The 20,397-nt window shown below is 47.2% G+C and overlaps 1 long non-coding RNA gene across 4 annotated transcripts in view; it reads right to left on the reverse strand.

Moving 5' to 3' along the window:
• LOC133775756 (uncharacterized) overlaps window positions 1–20,397 on the reverse strand; it is a 149,794-nt gene that overhangs the window by 128,877 nt on the left and 520 nt on the right. For 3 of the 4 annotated variants that reach the window (XR_009868311.1, XR_009868312.1, XR_009868313.1), the window contains exon 2: window positions 8,337–8,462. This is a non-coding gene — a long non-coding RNA (uncharacterized LOC133775756). Of the gene's footprint in view, window positions 1–2,682; window positions 2,874–8,336; window positions 8,463–20,397 lie in introns of those variants that run through there. The other variant, XR_009868310.1, reaches the window with a different exon arrangement.

Raw genomic sequence — 20,397 nt, forward strand, 5'->3', positions numbered from 1 at the left:
TGTGGTGAACTCGGAAGGGGTCCCCCTCTTGCCCAAGGAGTTTCCCTGGGAATAGAAAGAGAGCTGGCAGCGGATGCTCAGTGTGTGGCTTGGAGTGGACACCTGGGAGGAACAGCATCTTTCCCGACTTTCAAGAGCCCTACCTATGCTGCCTCTTAAGTGAGTTCTAGTCGAGCTGTATCTACAGAAAGTCCCAGTTCAGTAATTAGGTTCAGCAATGAAAATAAACACAATGTGTGCATACCTTTCAAGTAGGTGTCATAACGTAATCTTAGTAAGAGAATGGTTAGAGTCCAGAAAGGCCACAGGAAAGATAGAAAGACAACCACCAGGCTACAGAGGAGAAGACTGGCAGCAGTCAATGAGGTCAGGGTTAGGGTTAGCTGGTTCACCTGGTACCCTGCCCTGTGCTCAACCAACTTTGAAAGACAGAAGGGGAAGCGGAAGCAGGAGCAGGACCATGCAAGAGGGCAGCAGATGAGGGGTGATGGAGCAGCAGAGGCCTCCTGACAGAGTTAAAGATGGGAGGGCCACACCTTTCTGTGGGTCCCATCTTTATGCTTTGAGCAGGTCTCTAAGTTCAGTGACAGTTGTTTTCCTAGAGTCAATTCGGTAGCCTTCTCTTCAGGGTAGACCTGAAATCAATCAAACTGTTGAGGAGCTGAAAAGGAATGCAAAAAAAAAAAAAAAGTATTTTGAAGGACTCTGAGCCTTGTTTTGACAAATGGGTTGCTTAGGGGTTAGAAGAAAGGGTCTTAGGATTGTGAATGATGGGTATTGGTGCTATTCCACAAAAAGTGATACAGAAAGCAAAGCAGATGGCCCATCTACCAGCTGTAGTTCATCACATGAAACACTGAGAAAGCACTCTCCTAGTTTAGGCTAATTGTTGGTCTACCCATGTGCTACTGATCATAGGAGGTTGGGGAGGTAAGTTGTTTAGCCCAGCTCAGCCCCTCCATGGGAAAAAAAGCCTAGTGTTCTCAACGCCATCCAGTCCCTTTACTTTAGCAGATGTGCCAAGCTCCTCTCATTGGGCCCTTGCCACAGGTTGTTTTCGGATTTTTCTCAGCTGTATATTTTAACTTGGGGAAGGCTGGGCATAGCAATAGAACTCAGTGGCTAAGAAATGGGTGGGTTGCATATAGGTAATTGGTTGAAACGGTTTCACTGAGGCATTCACATATTCAACAAACATTGAGCAAATACTATTTGCCATACTCTGAATAAGACCTTCTTCTAAAGGAAAGTTGGTGATGAGAACACAGGATGCCCAGATACAGTAGAGGTAAGCAGCACGGAATCACAAAAGAGGAGCATGGAGGAGATCCCGGTCCACGGGGTGGGGGGGATGGAGTTGGGGGTAACTTTCCAAGAGGTGATCCTGGAGCTGAGGGTTGAAGGATGGGTACAGACTAGCCACAGAAATGAGAGAAGACTCTCTGTACAAAGGATTAGCACTGGTAAAAGCACAGAGAAGTGACACCATGGCTCATCTGGAGAACTGCAAGTGGTTTGGGATGGAAATGTCAGCGGAACTCAGATCTGAAAGACCTTCCTAGGTCATGCTAAGGTGCAGCATCTTTATTTCCAAAGGGAAGGAAAACCAAACGGAAAGTTTTAAAATGGGAAATGATGAGATCAGAATTGGGACTTAAAATAATCATTCTGGGAGGCTAGCTTTGTTGCATAGCAGGAAAAGCTGCAGCCTGCAGTGCCTGAAACCCATATAGGGTTGGTTCTTGTCCTGGCTGCTCCACTTATGATCCCTCACCCTGCTAATGTGCCTGGGAAAGTGGCGGAGGATGGCCCAAGTGCTTGGGCTGCTGCTACCCACATGGGAGACCTGGAAGAAGCTCCTGCTCCTGGCTTTGGCTTGGCCTTGCCCTGACTATTGCGGCCACCTGTGGAGTGAACCAGTGAATGGAAGATCTCTGTTCCTTCCTCTCTCTCTCAGTAACTCTGACTTTCAAATAATTAAACCAAAAACAACAAAAAACAAACAAACAAAAAACCCCATTCTGGGAGCAGGTTTTTGGCCTAGCAATTAAGTCAGCCGTTAGGATGCCCACATTTCACATCAGAATGCCATGGTTTGAGTCCTGGCTCTAGCTCTGATTTCAGCTTCCTGCTAATGCAAATCCCAGGAGGCAATAGTGGTGGCTCAAACAGCTGGGTTTCTGCCATCCATGTGGGAAATCTGGATTGAGTTTATAGCTCCTGGTATCAGTTGCTACCTCCTTGTTATTACAGGCATTTGAGGAGTAAGAGAGCAGATCATATCTCTTTCTCTCTATCTCATCTCTCTCTGCCTCTCAGATAAGTACAAGCAAGGCCGGGGGCGGGGCGGGGGGAGTGTCTTCCATTTGTTGGTTCACTCCCCAAATGGCTGTAACAGCCAGAGCTGGGCTGATCCAAAGATTCTTCCATGTCTGCCAGGCAGTGCAGGGGCCCTATGATTTGGGCCATCTTCTGTTGCTTTCCCAGGCCATAGCAGAGAGTTTGATCAGAAGAGGAGCAGCCAGGACTTGAACCAGTGCCCATATGGGATGCTGGCATTACAGGCAGCAATTTTAGCCACTATGCCACAGCATGACTTCAAAGTCCTTTTACTTTTAAATTATTTTTTAAAATGCTTTCTTGCCCTACATTTTATAGATATTTATTTATTTGAAAGGCAAAGTGACACAGAACAACAGAGAAAGTGAAAAAGAGATCTTCCATCCACTGGTTCACACCCCAAATGGCTGCAACAGGTCTGGGCCAGGCTGAAACCAGGTGCCAGGAACTCCATCTGGGTCTCCCACATGGATGGCAGGGGCCCATGTGCTTGGGGTATCTTCCACTGCTTTCCCAGGCTCAATAGCAGGAAGCTGGATTAGAAGCAGAACAGTCAGGACTCAAACTGGAACTCCCATATGGATGCTGATATCTCAAGCAGTGGCTTAACCAGCTATGCTACAATGTCAGCCCCTAAAAAGTCATTTTAAATCAAAGCAAGTAGGAAACTCAGTCCGTGCCATTCCCTTCTTTTGTCAACTCTTTTCCAGTTTCGAATTTGGTCACTCTTTAATACCTTTAGGTAATTTTTCCTTCTCAGGAGTTCATAATTTTATTTGCAAAGGATTGATCCTATATGAACTACTGTGGCAAACAATTCCAGGTACTTAATAAATATTTTTGAATAAATTTTTGTTTGGACAGGCAGAGTGGACAGAGAGAGACAGAGAGAAAGGTCCTCCTTTTGCCGTTGCTTCACTCTCCAATGGCTGCCACAGCCAGCGCACCGCGGCCGGTGCACCATGCTGATCCGAAGCCAGGAGCCAGGTGCTTCTCCTGGTCTCCCATGCAGGTGCAGGGCCCAAGCACTTGGGCCATTCTCCACTGCACTCCCGGGCCACAGCAGAGAGCTGGACTGGAAGAGGAGCAACCAGGACAGAATCCGGCGCCCCAACCGGGACTAGAACCCGGTGTGCCAGCGCTACAGGCAGAGGATTAGCCTATTGAGCCGCAGTGCTGGCCTTGAATAAATTTTTAAAAATATTTGTTTATTTATTCGAAAGGCAGAGTCACAGAGAGGCAGAAGCGGGGCAGGGGGACTTCCATCCACTGGTTTACTTCCTAGATGGCTGCAATGGCTGGAGCTATTCCTCTCCAAAGCCAGGAGCTTCTTCTGGGTCTCCTACATGCGTGCAGGGGCCCAAGCACTTGGGCCACCTTCTACTGCTTTCCCAGGACATAGCAGAGAGCTGGATCAGAAATAGAGCGGCCAGGACTTGAACCAGCACCCATATGGGATATCGACACTGCAGGCAGCGGCTTTACCCCCTATGCCACAGCACTGACCCCTTTTGAATAAATTTAAGGACCCAATTTATATCTCCAGGTTGATTCTGATAAACACCATATCCTTAATCTAGGCCAAACTAAACTAAACCCCAGAGTGTCTCTTCTACTCCCAACCACCTTCAGCAAATCTGCTCCTCCCCAAATACACACACACAGCCACATACACACGCAGTCAATTGCCTTGACACTTCCCCTTGAATGTTCTCAGAGAGGAGGCATTTCAAATTCAATGTATCCCATACGGGAACACTCCTACCTCAGAGTCTTTGCACTTGCTGTTCCCTCTGCATGGAAAGATCTTCCCCCAGATACCCACTTGGTTCACAGCTCCTACTCCCTGCAAGGCTTAGTCCTCAAATCAGTTCTTCAGGGAGGCTCTCCCAACCATTTGCTACAACACAAATACAGTTCATCCCCTCCGTTTGAACCACCAGTCTCCTTTCTCACACTTTTTTCTCCAGAGCACTTATCATGCAACCTCACAGATCTACTTTCAAGTTCTTGCTGTCTGCCTCCCCACACCAGAGTGTAAGGCCCAGGAGGGCGGGGCCTTTTCACTGCCTTCTTCCCACAACTGAGAAAAGAGCCTGGTGTGGAGTAGATATTCAATAAATGTTTGTTAAATGACTATTGAAGACAGTAAGAAGAAAGAAAGAGGGGCCAGTGTTGAGGCATAGCAGATTAAATCTCTGCCTGCAATGCTGGTATCCCATGGTATGAGTGCTGGTTTCTCCACTTCCAATCCAGCTTCCTGCTAATGTGCCTGGGAAAGCAGCAGAGAATGGTTCAAGTGCTTGGGCTCCTAAATGCATGTGGGAGACCCAAATGAAGCTCCTGGTTCCTAGCTTTGGCCTGGCCCAGCCCTGGCCATTGTGGCCATTTGGGGAGTGAACCAGAGGATGGAAGACCTCTCTCTCTGTCTTTCCCTCTCTGTAACTCTGCCTTTCAAATTGATGGATAGTCTTTTAAAAAAGAACAAGAGGCAGCAGCAGAAGAAAGAATGAGGAAGAAACACTGACATTCACGGAGCTGGTAGTAGAACAAGAGCGTAGAGAATAGACAAAGTTCCCAGCAGCGAAAGTGAGAAAATCCAGGAGTGAATAATGTCACAGAAGCCACAGGGGAATTTTCACAAGGAAGATGTCAAATACCACAAAGGTCAAGTGAGGCGAGAGCCGCAGAAGCTCTCTCTGCCTCTGAGAGCTAGGAGGGCCTCGGTGACTTGGTAGAGGACAGTAGTTTCAGTAATGCAATGGAAGAAGAGACTGGACCACAGTGGGATCAGAGTGGCAGCAAATAGAAAGATGGGGGTCGAAGGCTGGGAGGAAGGGCAAAAAGAGAAGCAAGGCTGAAGCTGCAGAGGCCAGAAAACAAGAGGGGAGAGTGGAAAAGAGATGAGCTCACCCCAGTCGGAGCGGTGTGCCTTGGGCTGGAAGAAGGAGACCTCACTCTTGGAGGTGCAGGAAGGGAAGGGAGATGGGCTTGTTTGATGCAGAGTTAGGACCATTGGTGGTGTCCTGCACGCAGACCCCCAGCTGAAAGGGGGCGCTCTGCTCTCCAAATCACAGCGCTGATGGGAGGCTGTGTCTGCCCCGAGGACGATGAGCCCATTTAGTGGCATAACATCCATAGTGCCTTCTGAGATTTACAGGAGGGACCTTGTACAGAACCAGCATATTTTTTAAGATACATATGCTTCTTTTCTTCTTCTTCTTCTTCTTCTTTTTTTTTTTTTTTTTTTTTTTTTGGACAGGCAGAGTTAGACAGTGAGAGAGAGAGAGAGAGAGAGAGAGAGAGAGAGAGAGAAAGGTCTTTTGCCGTTGGTTCACCCCTGATTTAATGGCCACTACGGCCGGCATGCTGCGCTGATCTGAAGCCTGGAGCCAGGTGCTTCCTCCTGGTCTCCCATGGGGTGCAGGGCCCAAGCACTTGGGCCATCCTCCACTGCACTCCCGGGCCACATCAGAGAGCTGGACTAGAAAAGGGGCAACCGGGACAGAACCGGCACCCCAAGCAAGACTAGAACCTGGAGTACCAGCGCCTCAGGCGGAAGATTAGCCTAGTGGGCCACGGCGCCGGCAAGATGCATATGCTTCTAAGGCATAGGCAGAGTGGTCTTCCATCTGCTGGTTCACTCCCCAAATGGCTGCAATGGCTAGGGCTGAGCCAGGCCGAAACCAGGAGCCAGCAATTTCATCTGGTCTCCCACGTGGGTGCGGGGACCCAAGTACTTGGACCATCTTTCACTGCTTTTCCCAGGTCATCAGCAGGGAGCTGGATCAGAAGCAGAGCATCTGGGACTCGAACTGGTGCCCACAGGTGATGCCAGCGCTGTAGGCTGGGGCTTTAACCCGCTGTGCCACAGTGCCAGCCCTACTAATTCTTTATTGCAGATATCGTCTTGTGGTCTGCAGTTTGTCTCACTTTTTAATAATATCTTTGGTTGTACACATGATGTAGATTTTAATATAGTCATTGTCTTGGTTTTCTGTTGGGGTAACTGAATCCCACAGCCTGGGTAATTAACAAAGAATAAAAGTTTGCTCAGCTCGTGGGAGGTTTGCGTCAAAGGTCCACGACTGGTGAAAGCTTTCTTGCTGTTGAGGACTCTATAGAGTCCCCAAGCCATGCAGGGCAACACCTGGTGGGGCGGAAGGCATACAAGAGAGAGCTGAGCTGGCTTTTAGAATAAACCCACTCTCAAGACAGCGCCTTGGACCATTACTCCATTGCTCTATTCATGATGGCTGGGTCCTCATGATCTAACTGCCTTTTTAAGTCCCACCTCCTAACACCTCGCAGGGAAGATTAAATTCCTACCTGCGTTGTGTGGGAACAGTCACTCCATGGCAGCCAGATTCTTTCAACGTTTCAAGGATGAGTCAGCATGAGTAATTTCCAGGTGTGTGTGCTGGAAGGGGGTGGCCTGTGAGGAAATTCTTTGCAAATGGCCTCCTTTTTCTCTCTGAAGTGAGAGAGGAGGACAACTCTTAGGAGGTACTGTATTGTTCCTGAGTGTCCTCCATCAGCTGGCATCAAAACAGTCCACACCAAAGGCCTAGACGTGCAGGTCACCAGAGCAGGTGAGGGAGAGTGAGATGAGATTTCTTGCGTGGAACCCTGCCTTCCTAGAACGTACACTTAAGAAGAGTTAGACTGGGGCCGGTGCTGTGGTACAGCGGGTTAACACCCTGGACTGAAGCGCCAGCATCCCATATGGGTGCCGGTTCTAGTCCTGACTGCTCCTCTTCCAATCCAGCTCTCTGCTGTGGCCTGGGATAGCAGTGGAAGATGGCCCAAGACCTTGGGCTCCTGCACCTACAGGGGAGACCCAGAAGAAACTCCTGGCTCCTGACTTCGAATCAGTGCAGTTCCGGCTGTTGCGGCCAATTGGGGAGTGAACCATCGGATGGAAGATATCTCTCTCTGCCTTTCCTCTCTCTGTGTAACTCTCTCAAGTAAAAAATAAATAAATCTTAAAAAAAAAAAAAAAGAGTTAGATTATGTAACCTGAACAGAATGCAAGAAAAACTCAAGAGGAGGGGCTGGCGCTGTGGCGCAGTGGGTTAACACCCTGGCCTGAAGTGCCAGCATCCCATATGGGCACTTGTTCTAGTCCCGGCTGCTCCTCTTCTGACCCAGCTCTCTGCTATGGCCTGGGATAGCAGTGGAGGATGGCCCAAGACCTTGGGCCCCTGCACCCACATGGGAGACGCAGAAAAAGCTCCTGGCTTCAGATAGGCACAGCTCTGGCCATTGTGGCCATCTGGGGAGTGAACCAGCGGATGGAAGACCTCTCTCTCTCTCTCTCTCTGCCTCTCCTTCTCTCTCTGTGTAACTCTGACTTGAAGTAAACTAAATTAAAAATCTTTAAAAAAGAAAAGAAAAACTCAGAGGAAGAAGAGGTAAGGGTGGGACTGAGTAATCATTTGTGGACCAGACTCATCAGGGAAGATTCTGGCAACTTTAGAAGCACAGAATGAGGGCTGCGAGGAGACATAAATAAGGAAATGGGGGACTACTGAACTTATGGTCTCCTGTGAAGGTCTCACACTCGTGAGAGGCAGAATCCCCTCCAGAACTGTCTTGTGAGCTAGTCAAGAATGCTGATGCCTCTTCTTCCTTAGATCACAAGACAGAGATCCAGAGTGATGCAAAAGAAGAGCAAATATGTCCAAATAGAACAGCTACCCCCAACAGCCCATGACAGTTAAATCTGGGCTCAGAACTGTTAGAAGTAGCTATTGTATTCACTATTAAGCAGCTATATATATTATATATTAAGCAGCTATTATATTCACATCCATTTGTCTTAGAAGGCTAGAAGGAAACATATTATCCTTATTCCACCCCCACCCCGCCATGGAACACTAAGAAGTAAAGTGACTTAACCCAAGTCACTTTACATGTCACAGTAAAAGAGAATAATTTAAAGCAGTTTCTTGTTCAGTAGCTTCATGGACCACAAAATCAATGTGCACATATACCTCCACACCATGGCCACATCTGTGTCTCAGTTCAATGAGATTTGTTCTGCTGACTGACAGGTTAATTGGCTCTATTTTGTTTTGCCTGTGGAGAAATCATCAGACGTGGGCAGCTCATCAGTAGCACTGAAAAAATAAACCAGGGATAAGTTGATTAAGTTGTTCATAATCAAGCTGTTCTCACATCTATATCCCTAGCAGTACATATAGGATTGTAAACATCACTTTCAAAGGCCTGCAAGAGACAGGCTATAATTAGGATCAATCTAAAATTGTCTCCATGATGAAAATGCCTAAAACATTAACTCTTCATATCACACTGTAGTAATGAACTTATGAGGAAATTGACATGTATCCAAATGTTAGGAAAATATCATTAACACCAATTACAAGAAGTCTTTAGAATATTCACCAAAGCCAAATATAATGCTTACTGATACAGAAAATTTGCTTCAGGGCCAGGTTTCTGGCAGAGTGTGTTAAGCCACCACCCATGATGTCTACATCCCAGATCATTACTGGTTCAAGTCCCAGCTGTTCCACTTCCCATCCAGCTCCCTGCTAATGCACCTGGGAAAGCAGCAGAAGATGGCCCGAGTACTTGGACCTCTGCATCCCACAGAGGAGACCCACATGGAGTTCCCAGCTCCTGGCTTTGGCCTGGCCCAGACCTCACTATTGCAGCCATTTAGGAAGTGAATCAGTATGTGGAAGATTCTCTCTCTCTCTCTCTCTCCCTCTTCTCTCCCCTCCAGGTCACTCCTTCAAGTAAATAATCTCAAAAATATGTGTGTTTGTGTATGTCTGGGGGTAATGATATTTTTCTGCAAATTGCCTCTTTGAAGGTATTACATGTATGATTGGCTACTTATAAAGAAAACTTTCAACGTATATTTGCCTGACCATGGCTTCTTTTGTATTCTGTGACACTGACACTCTAATTTTTCTCTAGTTTCAGCTGAAGGAATCGCTTTCCCCCTTAGAGTCCCTGACTACTTCTGAAGACCCCGAATCACTTCTTGGCTGAATACCCCCTCCTCTACCACTGTGCTGCAGACCAGGCTGGCATCACTTCTCACTTACCCTAATGCAACATCCTAAGAAGGGGAGTCTTTCCTTGAAACGCATCCTCAATCTTGGCTGTCAGGTTGATCTTTTGGAAGCACCAACCTATGCATGCACCTGTGTTTTTGAAAGCCAACTTGTTAGCTCAATAGAAGGCTGTGGTGATATGGCCATGGCCCCGTGCTGGGTACACGCTCCATGTACGAACCTGCCCTGCTCTTTCATGCTTCACTTCTTTTGCCCCCTTGTGTCTGCTCTCACGTGCCTTTCCCCACTTCCCTGCCTAGAGGAATGTCGTTGAAGACACGGTTCAGACGGACATGGTGACAGCTCCAGACTCACAGATAGAACTCCATGATTTCCTCTTCTGCCCCTTTAGTGTTTGTGAGTCTATTAAGAGCATCCTGGACTATTGGTATTTAGCACTGGGCTCCTCTGGGCACCATATCCAAGAGATAGGAATCACATCCTGTTCTTTTTTGCCTCTTCAACACCTGGTAAAGGTGCACCTGGCACTAGTAAATCATCAATAATGTTACTATTCAATTATACTGAATTCAGTCTCTTTGAAAACAAGGAAGAAATACATTTTTATTTTATTTTTTTACAATATTTGTTTATTTATTTGAAAGGCAGAGTTACAGACAGAGGGACAGAGAGAGAAAGAGATCCATCTATTGTTTCTACCAGGAGGCTTCTAATACAAGTTGCTCCTGCACGCAAGGTACATCAGAGATACCCAACATAGAAGGGGGGGGGGGCGGTGCTGTGGTGCAGCAGGTTAACGCCCTGGCCTGAAGCCTGGCATCCCATATGGGAGCCAGTTCGAGACCTGGATGCTCCACTTCCAATCCAGCTCTCTGTGATGGCCTGGGAAAGCAGTAGAAAATGGCCCAGGTCCTTGGGTCCCTGCATCCACATGTGAGACCTGGAAGAAGCTCCTGGCTCCTGGCTTCGGATTGGCGCAGCTCCAGCCATTGTGGCCATCTGGAGAGTGAACCAGTGGATGGAAGGCCTCTCTCTCTACCTAACTCCGTAACCCTGTCTCTCAAATAAATAAAATAAATCTTAAAAAAAAAAAAAAAAAAGTGGTGAGGGAAAATATGCCTTCCTCGCTGCTGTGGTGGCTGCTATGGCATCTGCTAGAGCCCCTGCAGGACTGAGTTGCTGCTCTCCAGCAGGGAGTGTGCTGCTGGCTAGTCGTCCTTCACCCCCTTCATGGGGACAGCTGATCATTCAGGGATGAGTGAATCTAAAGCTCTGGACAGCTTGAGTATGGGACAGGGGCCGTCTCTGAATGGTCATCCCAGCCCCAGAGACTCCTGCAGGATTAGCAAAGGCCCCCTATTGCCACTACACAGCAGCTTGCCTTGCTTCTCTGCCCAGTACTGCCCACCCCTCTCACAGGGCATGCTCCCAGAGTACTCCCCAATCAACTCTGGCACAGAAACTTCGTTATCTTTTCCCCCAGGAAACCCAATCTGCAAACCCCACTAGGTCCACAAAGCCTTTCAAGAGCAGCAATTACAGGGGATGAGGGTGCCACTGTACAAGTACTGGTTAAATGTACTGGGTCTTGAACAAAAGGAGCCACACTTCCTACTTAGATTATAAAATGAAGAACACAAAGGTGTCAATAGCACATAGGTGATCTGTAGGGCTTTGGAGATACTGTAAGCCTTAGGGTTTTTTTTTTTTTTTCCTCCTCTTATCCCTAATATGCTTGGCAATGTTGCTTCACTAAGGTTCATCACTGTGTGTGTGTTTTGGGTGGGCGTGGGGGGACAAGAGACATCAACAGATGCTGTATCTTGACTGCCACCTAATGGAGTCTTTGAGTTAGTGCTTAATAGGTCTTAATTGGTCTCCCTTGCATAGTTATTGTTTTTTCTATCTGGCGACATATCAATAAAATGGCTAAATAACAAACTACAGGCCTCTAGTTTTGATTGGGTAGAACTCTAGGACTCATTTTGGCTTCTGGAAAAAGTCAACTGAACAATTGCATTTTGCCCCCTCTGTATTTGCCATCTTGGTTGTAAACCAAAACGTGGTGGACAATTACACACTGTGCAGTAAACGTGATGTGGACTGTTTGATCCTTTTTAGGAGATCAATAAGCTGTAGGCCCCATGAACATGTACTTTTCATGGCTGTGAGGCAGATGAATCCAATTCACTCTAGGTTTAAAAGATCCCCGTGAGGAGGCTGCTGGGGCTGTTATACGAAGAAAGCCAAACAAGGCCTATCACCACATCAGAGGGCAAGGCCCACTGGACTCTCTGGCCTTTGTGTGGGGAAGTCAGAGCAGTCCTTTCATGTTAATCATGCTTTTTTTCCGGGCCTTCTAAGAGCTCCCGGTGACTGCTTCAGCCTCCATGCCCACATCTTTCCTGCTAAGCTTTGACCATCCGGCTGCCTACTGTCTTCTGTTTCTCCCATGTTACTGATTTTGCCAAGCCACTACCGACCCCTGGAGTTCTCCACTGACCCCCAACACACACAAGTCCCACCTCCCAAAGCCGTTCTAGAAGGTGTCCTAGCCAGTCTCTGAATACTTCCCTCATCTTTTTATTTTGAAAAATTGTAGTATACCAAAAAAGTTGAAAGGCAGTACGATGAACATTTATACTTCTTCACTTGACGTTTAGGATTGATAACATTTTGCTATCTTTTACATTTTTCTCTCTCTGTATACATACATAGTCACACAAACATACACATATTTTAACCAGTATTAAAATATATAAAATTTGGCCGGCGCCGCGGCTCACTAGGCTAATCCTCCACCTTGCAGCGCCGGCACACCGGGTTCTAGTCCCGGTCGGGGCGCCGGATTCTGTCCCGGTTGCCCCTCTTCCAGGCCAGCTCTCTGCCATGGCCAGGGAGTGCAGTGGAGGATGGCCCAAGTGCTTGGGCCCTGCACCCCATGGGAGACCAGGATAGTCACCTGGCTCCTGCCATCGGATCAGCGCAGTGCGCCGGCCACAGCGCGCCAGCCGCGGCGGCCATTGGAGGGTGAACCAACGGCAAAAGGAAGACCGTTCTCTCTGTCTCTCTCTCTCACTGTCTACTCTGCCTGTCCAAAAAAAAATATATATATATATATATAATTTTATATATTTTAAACAGACTACTGAAAGGTACGTTACAGATGTTATGACACTTCATATCTAAACAACTGAGCATAAGACACTGTTATTGAGGCCGCTGTTGTGGCGCAGCAGGTTAAGTCACCGCATCCCATATGAGCATGGGATCCAGTCCTGGCCGCTCCACTTCCAATGCAGCTCCCTGCTAATGCACCTGAGAAGGCAGAGAAAAATGGTCCAAGTGCTTGGGCAGCTGCCGTCCGTGTGGGAGACAGATGGAGTTTTAGGCTCTGGGCTTCAGCCTGGTCCAGCCTTGGCCAGTGTAGTGATTTCAGGAGCGAACCAACAAATGGAAGATAGTTCTCTCTGTCTCTCTCTCTGTAACTCTTTCAAATAAATAAATAATTTTTTAAAAAACAGACACTTTCATAAGTAGCCATAAAATAATTTTCATACCTAGTAATAGTAACAATAATTCAGTATCATCTAACACTGGGTTCATATTCAAGTCTTCCAAGTTGCCTTCCAATCTTTTCATAGATTCACTTTTTCCCAAATCATCAATCATGATTTGCTCACTGATTCAATCGTTATATCTTTATGTCTCTGAATCTAGAACTCCTTTCCCTAGTTTTTAAAAATGACATTGATGGCCGGCGCCGTGGCTTAACAGGCTAATCCTCCGCCTTGCGGCGCCGGCACACCGGGTTCTAGTCCCGGTTGGGGCGCCGGATTCTATCCCGGTTGCCCCTCTTCCAGGCCAGCTCTCTGCTATGGCCCGGGAAGGCAGTGGAGGATAGCCCAAGTCCTTGGGCTCTGCACCCGCATGGGAGACCAGGAGAAGCACTTGGCTCCTGGCTTTGGATCAGCGAGATGCGCCGGCCGCAGCGGCCATTGGGGGGTGAACCAACGGTAAAAAGGAAGACCTTTCTCTCTTCTCCCACTGTCCACTCTGCCTATAAAAAAAAAAAAAAGACATTGACCTTTTGAAGGACTTGGGCCGGGGCAGACATTTGGCTCAGTGGTTAAGATGCTGCTTGGGACAGCTGCAGCCCACATCTGAAGTGCCTGGGTTTGAGTACTGGTCGTGATTTCAGTCTCAGCTCAAGTAGTTGCATTTCTGTTATCCACGTGGGAGACCCAGCTTGAGTTCTGTGCTCTTGACTCAGACCCACCGGTTGCAGGTTGCAGGTATTTAGAGAGCAAACAGCTGATTGAAAATCTCTCTCTCTCCCCCAATTTCCCCCCAAATGTTATGAAAACAAAGAAAAATATTCAAAAATGTTTAAAAAAAACCAATAATTTAGGCCAGTTTCCTTATAGAATATACCATTTTTTTTTTTTTTTTTTTTTTAATTTTTGACAGGCAGAGTGGACAGTGAGAGAGAGAGACAGAGAGAAAGGTCTTCCTTTTGCCGTTGGATCACCCTCCAATGGCCGCCGCGGTAGCGCGCTGCGGCCGGCACACCGCGCTGTTCCGATGGCAGGAGCCAGGTGCTTATCCTGGTCTCCCATGGGGTGCAGAGCCCAAACACTTGGGCTATCCTCCACTGCACTCCCTGGCCACAGCAGAGAGCTGGCCTGGAAGAGGGGCAACCGGGACAGGATCGGTGCCCCGACCGGGACTAGAACCCGGTGTGCCGGCGCCGCAAGGCGGAGGATTAGCCTGTTGAGCCACGGCGCCGGCCTAGAATATACCATATTCTGCAGCTGATTCAGCCCTCTTAGTTATTCTACTTGTTATTCTGTGCTTGTATTTCCAGTAAACTAGCAGTTAGGTCCAAAGGCTTGGTTAAATCCAGGTTACGCATTTTTAGGAAGGTGCCTTTATAGGTGATGCTGCTGCTATTCCACAATTTGTGGTGTTAAATTTGGTCACAGGGTTAAGTTGGTGACCACTGATTTTCTGGATGGTAAGGAATGTTTTCTTTGTAATTGTTAAGTAATTGGAGGGTGGGAAACTTTGTATCTCTGAGCAATGACAATGTAAAAATCCTTTCCCTCCCTCCTCTCACCAGATGGGTTCTATTGATGACCCTGCCCTAATCATTAGCGATTGCAAATGGTGATTTTTCTCAGTCCAGCTATACTTACTGGCTGGCGTCCTTCTTCCATAAAGAAATACTCCCTTCCCCAGCCTTTGAGTATCACTCTGGGCTTATACTTTTTTTTTTTTTTTTTTTTGACAGGCAGAGTTAGTGAAAGAGAATGAGAGAGAGAGAGAGAGAGAGAGAGAGAGAGAGAGAGAGAGAGAAAGGTCTTCCTTCTGTTGGTTCACCCCTCAATGGCAGCTGCAGCCAGCGCACCGCGCTGATCTGAAGCCAGGAGCCAGGTGCTTCTCCTGGCTTGAAACTGGCATGTCGATATGGGGTGTGGGCATTCCAAGTGGCTCAGCCAAACACTTGCCCCCCCCCCTTTTTTTTTTTTTGACAAGTAGAGTTATAGACAGTGAGAGAGAGACAGAGAAAAGTCTTCCTTCCGTTGGTTCACTCCCTAAATGGCCGCCAAGGCTGGAGCTGCGCCAATCTTAAGCCAGGAGCCAGGTGCTTCTTCCTGGTCTCCCATGCGGGTGCAGGGGCCCAAGGACTTGGGCCATCCTCCACTGCCTTCCCGGGCCACAGCAGAGAGCTGGACTGGAAGAGGAGCAATAGGGACTAGAACCAGGTGCCCATAAGGGATGCCGACGCTGCAGGTGGAGGATTAACCAAGTGATCCACGGTGCCGACCCCACCCCTATTACTCTTTTTAGTGGCCAAATTGACTCATATTTGGCCAGTAGTCTTCTCCCCTGCCAAAACTGATTGCTGAGGGTTTTGACTTGACCCTATCACTCTAGGGGCAACTCCTTGCTTTTTGGAAAGGTATTTCAGGCTCAACTTCATACTTTCTGGGCTTGAGATCTGAAATCAGCCATTTCTCTAAGAAATGCTATTTCCTTTTAGTGAGGAATGATATTGAGGTGTCAAGATATAGACACCTTCTGATAGGGTGACAGAACTTCCAAAAACATGTCTGGAAAATTCTAGCCCAGATTTAACATCAGAGGGTTCCCTCATAACTGCTCTTATGCTTGTATTTCTTTCCTTTTAGCGTTTATATACGTTTATATATGTATGTATGTCTGTATATAGTTTATGTATAGTACACAAGAGTTTTGAAATTACAGTTCTATGAGCAACAATTTTGTGTTTGAGGGTTTTTGTCTGTTTCAAAATATATACCACTAAGAATGAATGATTAGAATACAGCTGATCATCCCTAATCTGAAACTCTGAAATCCCAAATCCTCCAAAACCCCAAAGCTTTTCAGTATGCCACGCTGTTGCTCCTTAGTGGTATACTGGTGCATGTATATCACAGAATAGCTGAAAATGCACATCCTAAGACTAGCAAGGCAATACAAAATTTCAGAGGGCAATTCAGGATTGCTACGACTGATGAATATGTGCGTTTGTACACTGATCAACATCCATTTAAGGTTGTTTTCTCCTCAACATTAAATGGATGATGACACCTAAGTATCCTCCCAGGATATATGTTCATGTTCCCTGCACTGTACACAAACACCGAATAGGCACAAAAAGGCAAGTAGCTCGCTCAGTAGCAAATCTCAATGAAACATTTAAAATACTTATGAGTAAAGGAAGCAAAGTATATAAACAGCTATGACTATGTATACAACTCTAATTCATCACTTTAACCATCTGTTGAGATAGCAAAAAATGTGGGCATATCTGGGGCTACTCTTAGTCTTTTTTTTCTTTAAGATTTATTTTATTTATTTGAAAGACAGAGTTACAGAGAGAGGTAGAGACAGAGAGAGAGGTCTTTCATCCGCCTGTTCACTCCCCAGATGGCTGCAAGGGCAGGAGCTGCGCCAACCCGAAGTCAGGAGCCAGGAGCTTCTTCTGGGTCTCCCACATGGGTGCAGGGGCCCAAAGACCTGGACCATTTTCTATTGCTTTCTCAGGCCATAGCAGAGAGCTGGATCGGAAGAGGAACAGCTGGGACCAGAACCGGCACCTATATGGGATGCCGGTGCTTCAGGCCAGGGCGTTAACCTGCTGCACCACAGTACCAGTCCTTGGGGCTACTTTTGGTAAGGCAAGTACAATCAAAGCTAAAGAAGGCAATCTCCTAGTTGACCAACTGTTTTATTTACTGCACACCACTATGCCCCTCAGCGGGCTGGCACATTGCCAAAGGCAGAAGCTCTGCCTTTCCTTAGTGGGTCTTTAGTTTCCTACAGTAGGGATAGGAAATAGCTGTATATTATGATGACAATTTGGAGTCTAAACCTTTTATTTAATTACTGGGGTTCAACAAAATAAATGCCAGGTTTAAAGTAGAAATTTTAGATACTGCTCTTTTGAAGCATAACCCATGAAGTCTGAATGTGAATGTTTTCAGAAAATTAAGACATCGAAGGTGGATTTTGAGACTTCAAGTGAGCTGCTAAGTGCTATTTGAAGTAACACTCCTACTCAAAGACTATTCTTGCTCCATGTTGTCTTTAATACCACAAAGAATCATCATGAAAATGAAATGAATACCTATAAAGTGCTTAGAATGGTGTCTGCTATGTAAAACTGTTTTCATTTCTTTCTAAGAATTAAAATGTACTGTAATTTCTCTTTTTTTTTTTTTCAAGATTCAGTTATTTATTTGAATTGAAGTTCTTTATTTTATGCCCAAAGAGCTAGCATGACTTTCCATAGGGCTGATAACTTGGAGAATCATTCAAGAAGCATGACTTAGTCCAGCTTAATGAAGCTGGTATCTTTCGTGTACTGATGGAAACACTAGGGGCACATGTTGAGACTGGATTTCCGGATCAGACTGTGCAGGTTAGAGCAGACGTGGCAAGAGGGGGAACCCTGGCTGAATTTTCACGGGTGGCTCCAGTAGAGCTGCTAGTGACCTATCGCTTTCAGGAGTGCAATGAGGCAAAAGGTTAGTTATTTGGAAGGCAGAGCGACAGAGGGGGAGGACAGAGAGACTGTCCATCTTATTGATTCACTCAATAGCCCACAACAGCAAGGTTTAGGCCAGGCCAAAGCTAGGAGCCAGGAACTCCCATGTGGGTGGGTGGGGAACCCAAGTAGTTGGGCCATCATCTACCTCCTTTCACGTACATTAACAGGAAGCTAGATCAGATGCCTAGATGGGGAGATTAAAAGCAAGCTTAGGGGCCGGCGCTGTGGAGCAGCGGGTTAACACCCTGGCCTGAAGTGCTGGCATCCCATATGGGTGCTGGCTTATAGACGCGGCTGCTCCACTTCCGGTCCAGCTCTCTGCTATGGACTGGAAAAGCAATGGAGGATGGCCCAAGTCCTTGGGCCCCTGCACCCACGTGGAGGACCTGAGGGAAGCTCCTGGATCCTGGCTTCAATTCGGTGCAGCTCCAGCCGTTGTCAACTGGGGAGTGAACCATCAGATGGAAGACCTCTCTCTCTCTTTCTCTGCCTCTCCTCTCTCTGTGTAACTCTGACTTTCAAATAAATAAATAAATCTGGCTGGCGCCATGGCTCAACAGGCAAATCCTTCACCTTGCAGCGCCGGCACACCGGGTTCTAGTCCCGGTTGGGGCGCCGGATTCTATCCTGGTTGCCCCTCTTCCAGGCCAGCTCTCTGCTATGGCCCGGGAAGGCAGTGGAGGGTGGCCCAGGTCCTTGGGCCCTGCACCCGCTTGGGAGACCAGGAGAAGCGCCTGGCTTCTGGCTTCAGATCAGCACGATGCGCCAGCCACAGCAGCAGTTGGAGGGTGAACCAATGGCAAAAAGGAAGACCTTTCTGTCTGTCTCTCTCACTATCCACTCTGCCTGTCAAAAAATAAATAAATAAAAATAAAAATAAAAAAATAAATCTTAAAAAAAAAAAGCAAGCCTAGAAACAAAACTATCAAGATGGTATAGAAATCTATACTGGAACTTATAAGAAATATTTCCCTTTTTTCTGGTCTCAGGGGTTCAGGAATAGAACAATAAAGTTTACTTTATATTCAAGTAGGATCCCTGACATCAGTTCTTACAAACACACAACTAGAAGAGCAGTTGTCAAAAACTACATTTTACTTTATACAAATACGGGAAAGTACATCCCTTCCAGTTTGTCTCCCCTTTTTAATTCTAGCTTCACAATGCTGCCCTCTGCAGCCTGGTCAGCTTTTGCCTGTTGACTGCCATCCCAACCACACTTGCAAATCTGACCCTAGCTTCTATAGGTTATGTACGGCACTGTGAGGACTTTGCGTGTGTGTGTGTATGGAGAATAGAAGTCGCCTTCAAAAGTAGGCAGAAGAAACTAAAGCAAGATGCCCCTACTTCCAGAGAATCTACCCGAGAGGAGGACCTTCCTATGGGCTGGCAGGAGATCCCAAATGTCAGGAAAGATTCCTTCCTGGCATCCATACAGACTGTGTCTCAGGCCTTTATGCTTTTCTAAAATATTGAAATAAAATTATACTTATGGTTAGAAAAAAGAAAGGCAAACAGTAAAAACGGTAACCAGTGAAAACATTTGGCTTCCATTCTAAACCCCTTGACAGGTTTGTGTACCCATGTAGAACTCATGTAACTGCCTTCTTAAAAACAGACACTTGAAGGCCAGCAATCGTGGCACTGCGGGTTAAGCCACAGCCTGTGATGCCAGCACCTCGTATGAGCAGCATCCCATATGAGCCTCAGTTCAAGTCCAGGCTGCTCCGCTTTAGATTTAGCTCCTTGCTAATGGCCTGGGAAAAGCAGCAGCAGAAGGTCTAAGTGCTTGGGCCCCTGCCACCCACGTGGGAACCCTGGATCCTGGAGGTCCTGGCCCCAGCCTTTGTAGCCATCTGCGGAGTGAACCAACAGATGGGAGATCTTTCTCTCTGCAACACTGCCTTTCAAAAAAGATTTATTTATTTATTTATTTATTTGACAGAGTTAGGAGAGAGGAGAGAAGAGAGGGAGGTCTTCCATCCACTGGTTCACTCCCCAATTGGCTGCAACTGCGCCAACCCGAAGCCAGGAGCCAGAAGCTTCTTCGGGGTCTTCCAAGCGGGTGCAGGGGTCAAGGTCTTGGGCCATCTTCCACTGCTTTTTCAGGCCATAGCAGAGAACTGGATTGGAAGTGGAGCAGCTGGGTCTTGAACTGGCACCCATATGAGATGCCAGCACTGCAGGCAGCAGCTTTACCGGCTACGCCACAGTGCCAGCCCCCAAATAAATAAATCCTAACACATACACACACCCATTTCTTTTTTTATTTATTTGAAAGGTAGAGTTACAGTGAAGGGAGAAAGAGGGAGATCCTTCATTCTTTGGTTCACTCCCCAGATGGCCACAACAGCCAAAGCTGAGTCAGGTTCCTGGAACTCCATCCAGGTCTCCCTTGTGGGTGCAGGGGTCCAAGCACTTGGGCCATTTTCTGCTACTTTCCCAGACCCATTAGCAGGGAGCTGGATTGGAAGTAGAGCAGCCAGAACTCAACGTGGAGCCCAAATGGGATGTTGGCACTGCAGGCAGAGGCTTAACCAGGCGGCCACAAGCCAGCACCTATGAGTTTCTTTTTCAAACATACATGCAGTCTCTCCCCATTCCCCTCTCTCTTTTCCTCTTCTCCTTCCCTTATCTTTCTCTTGCCCTCTTTCTTTGCCCCTCTTCTCTCCCCTCCCCACTTCTCCTAAAAATACAAAGAAATGTTCCTATCACTCTGCTTATCATCTGTGATTACAACTTGGAGACTGTTCCCGAGGGCAGATTAAGCTAATTATTTAAAGCCAAATAGGGCGGCTGGCGCTGTGGCGTAGCGGGTAAAGCGCCCCCTGCAGTGCCAGCATCCCATGTGGGGGCAGGCCCGAGTCCCTCTTGATGCAGCTATGGCCGGGAAGGCAGTCAAGTGTGGGAGACCTGGAGGAAGCTCCT

The sequence above is a fragment of the Lepus europaeus genome, chromosome 17 (genome assembly GCF_033115175.1).
Source record: "Lepus europaeus isolate LE1 chromosome 17, mLepTim1.pri, whole genome shotgun sequence".
Taxonomy (NCBI): Eukaryota; Metazoa; Chordata; class Mammalia; order Lagomorpha; family Leporidae; genus Lepus; species Lepus europaeus.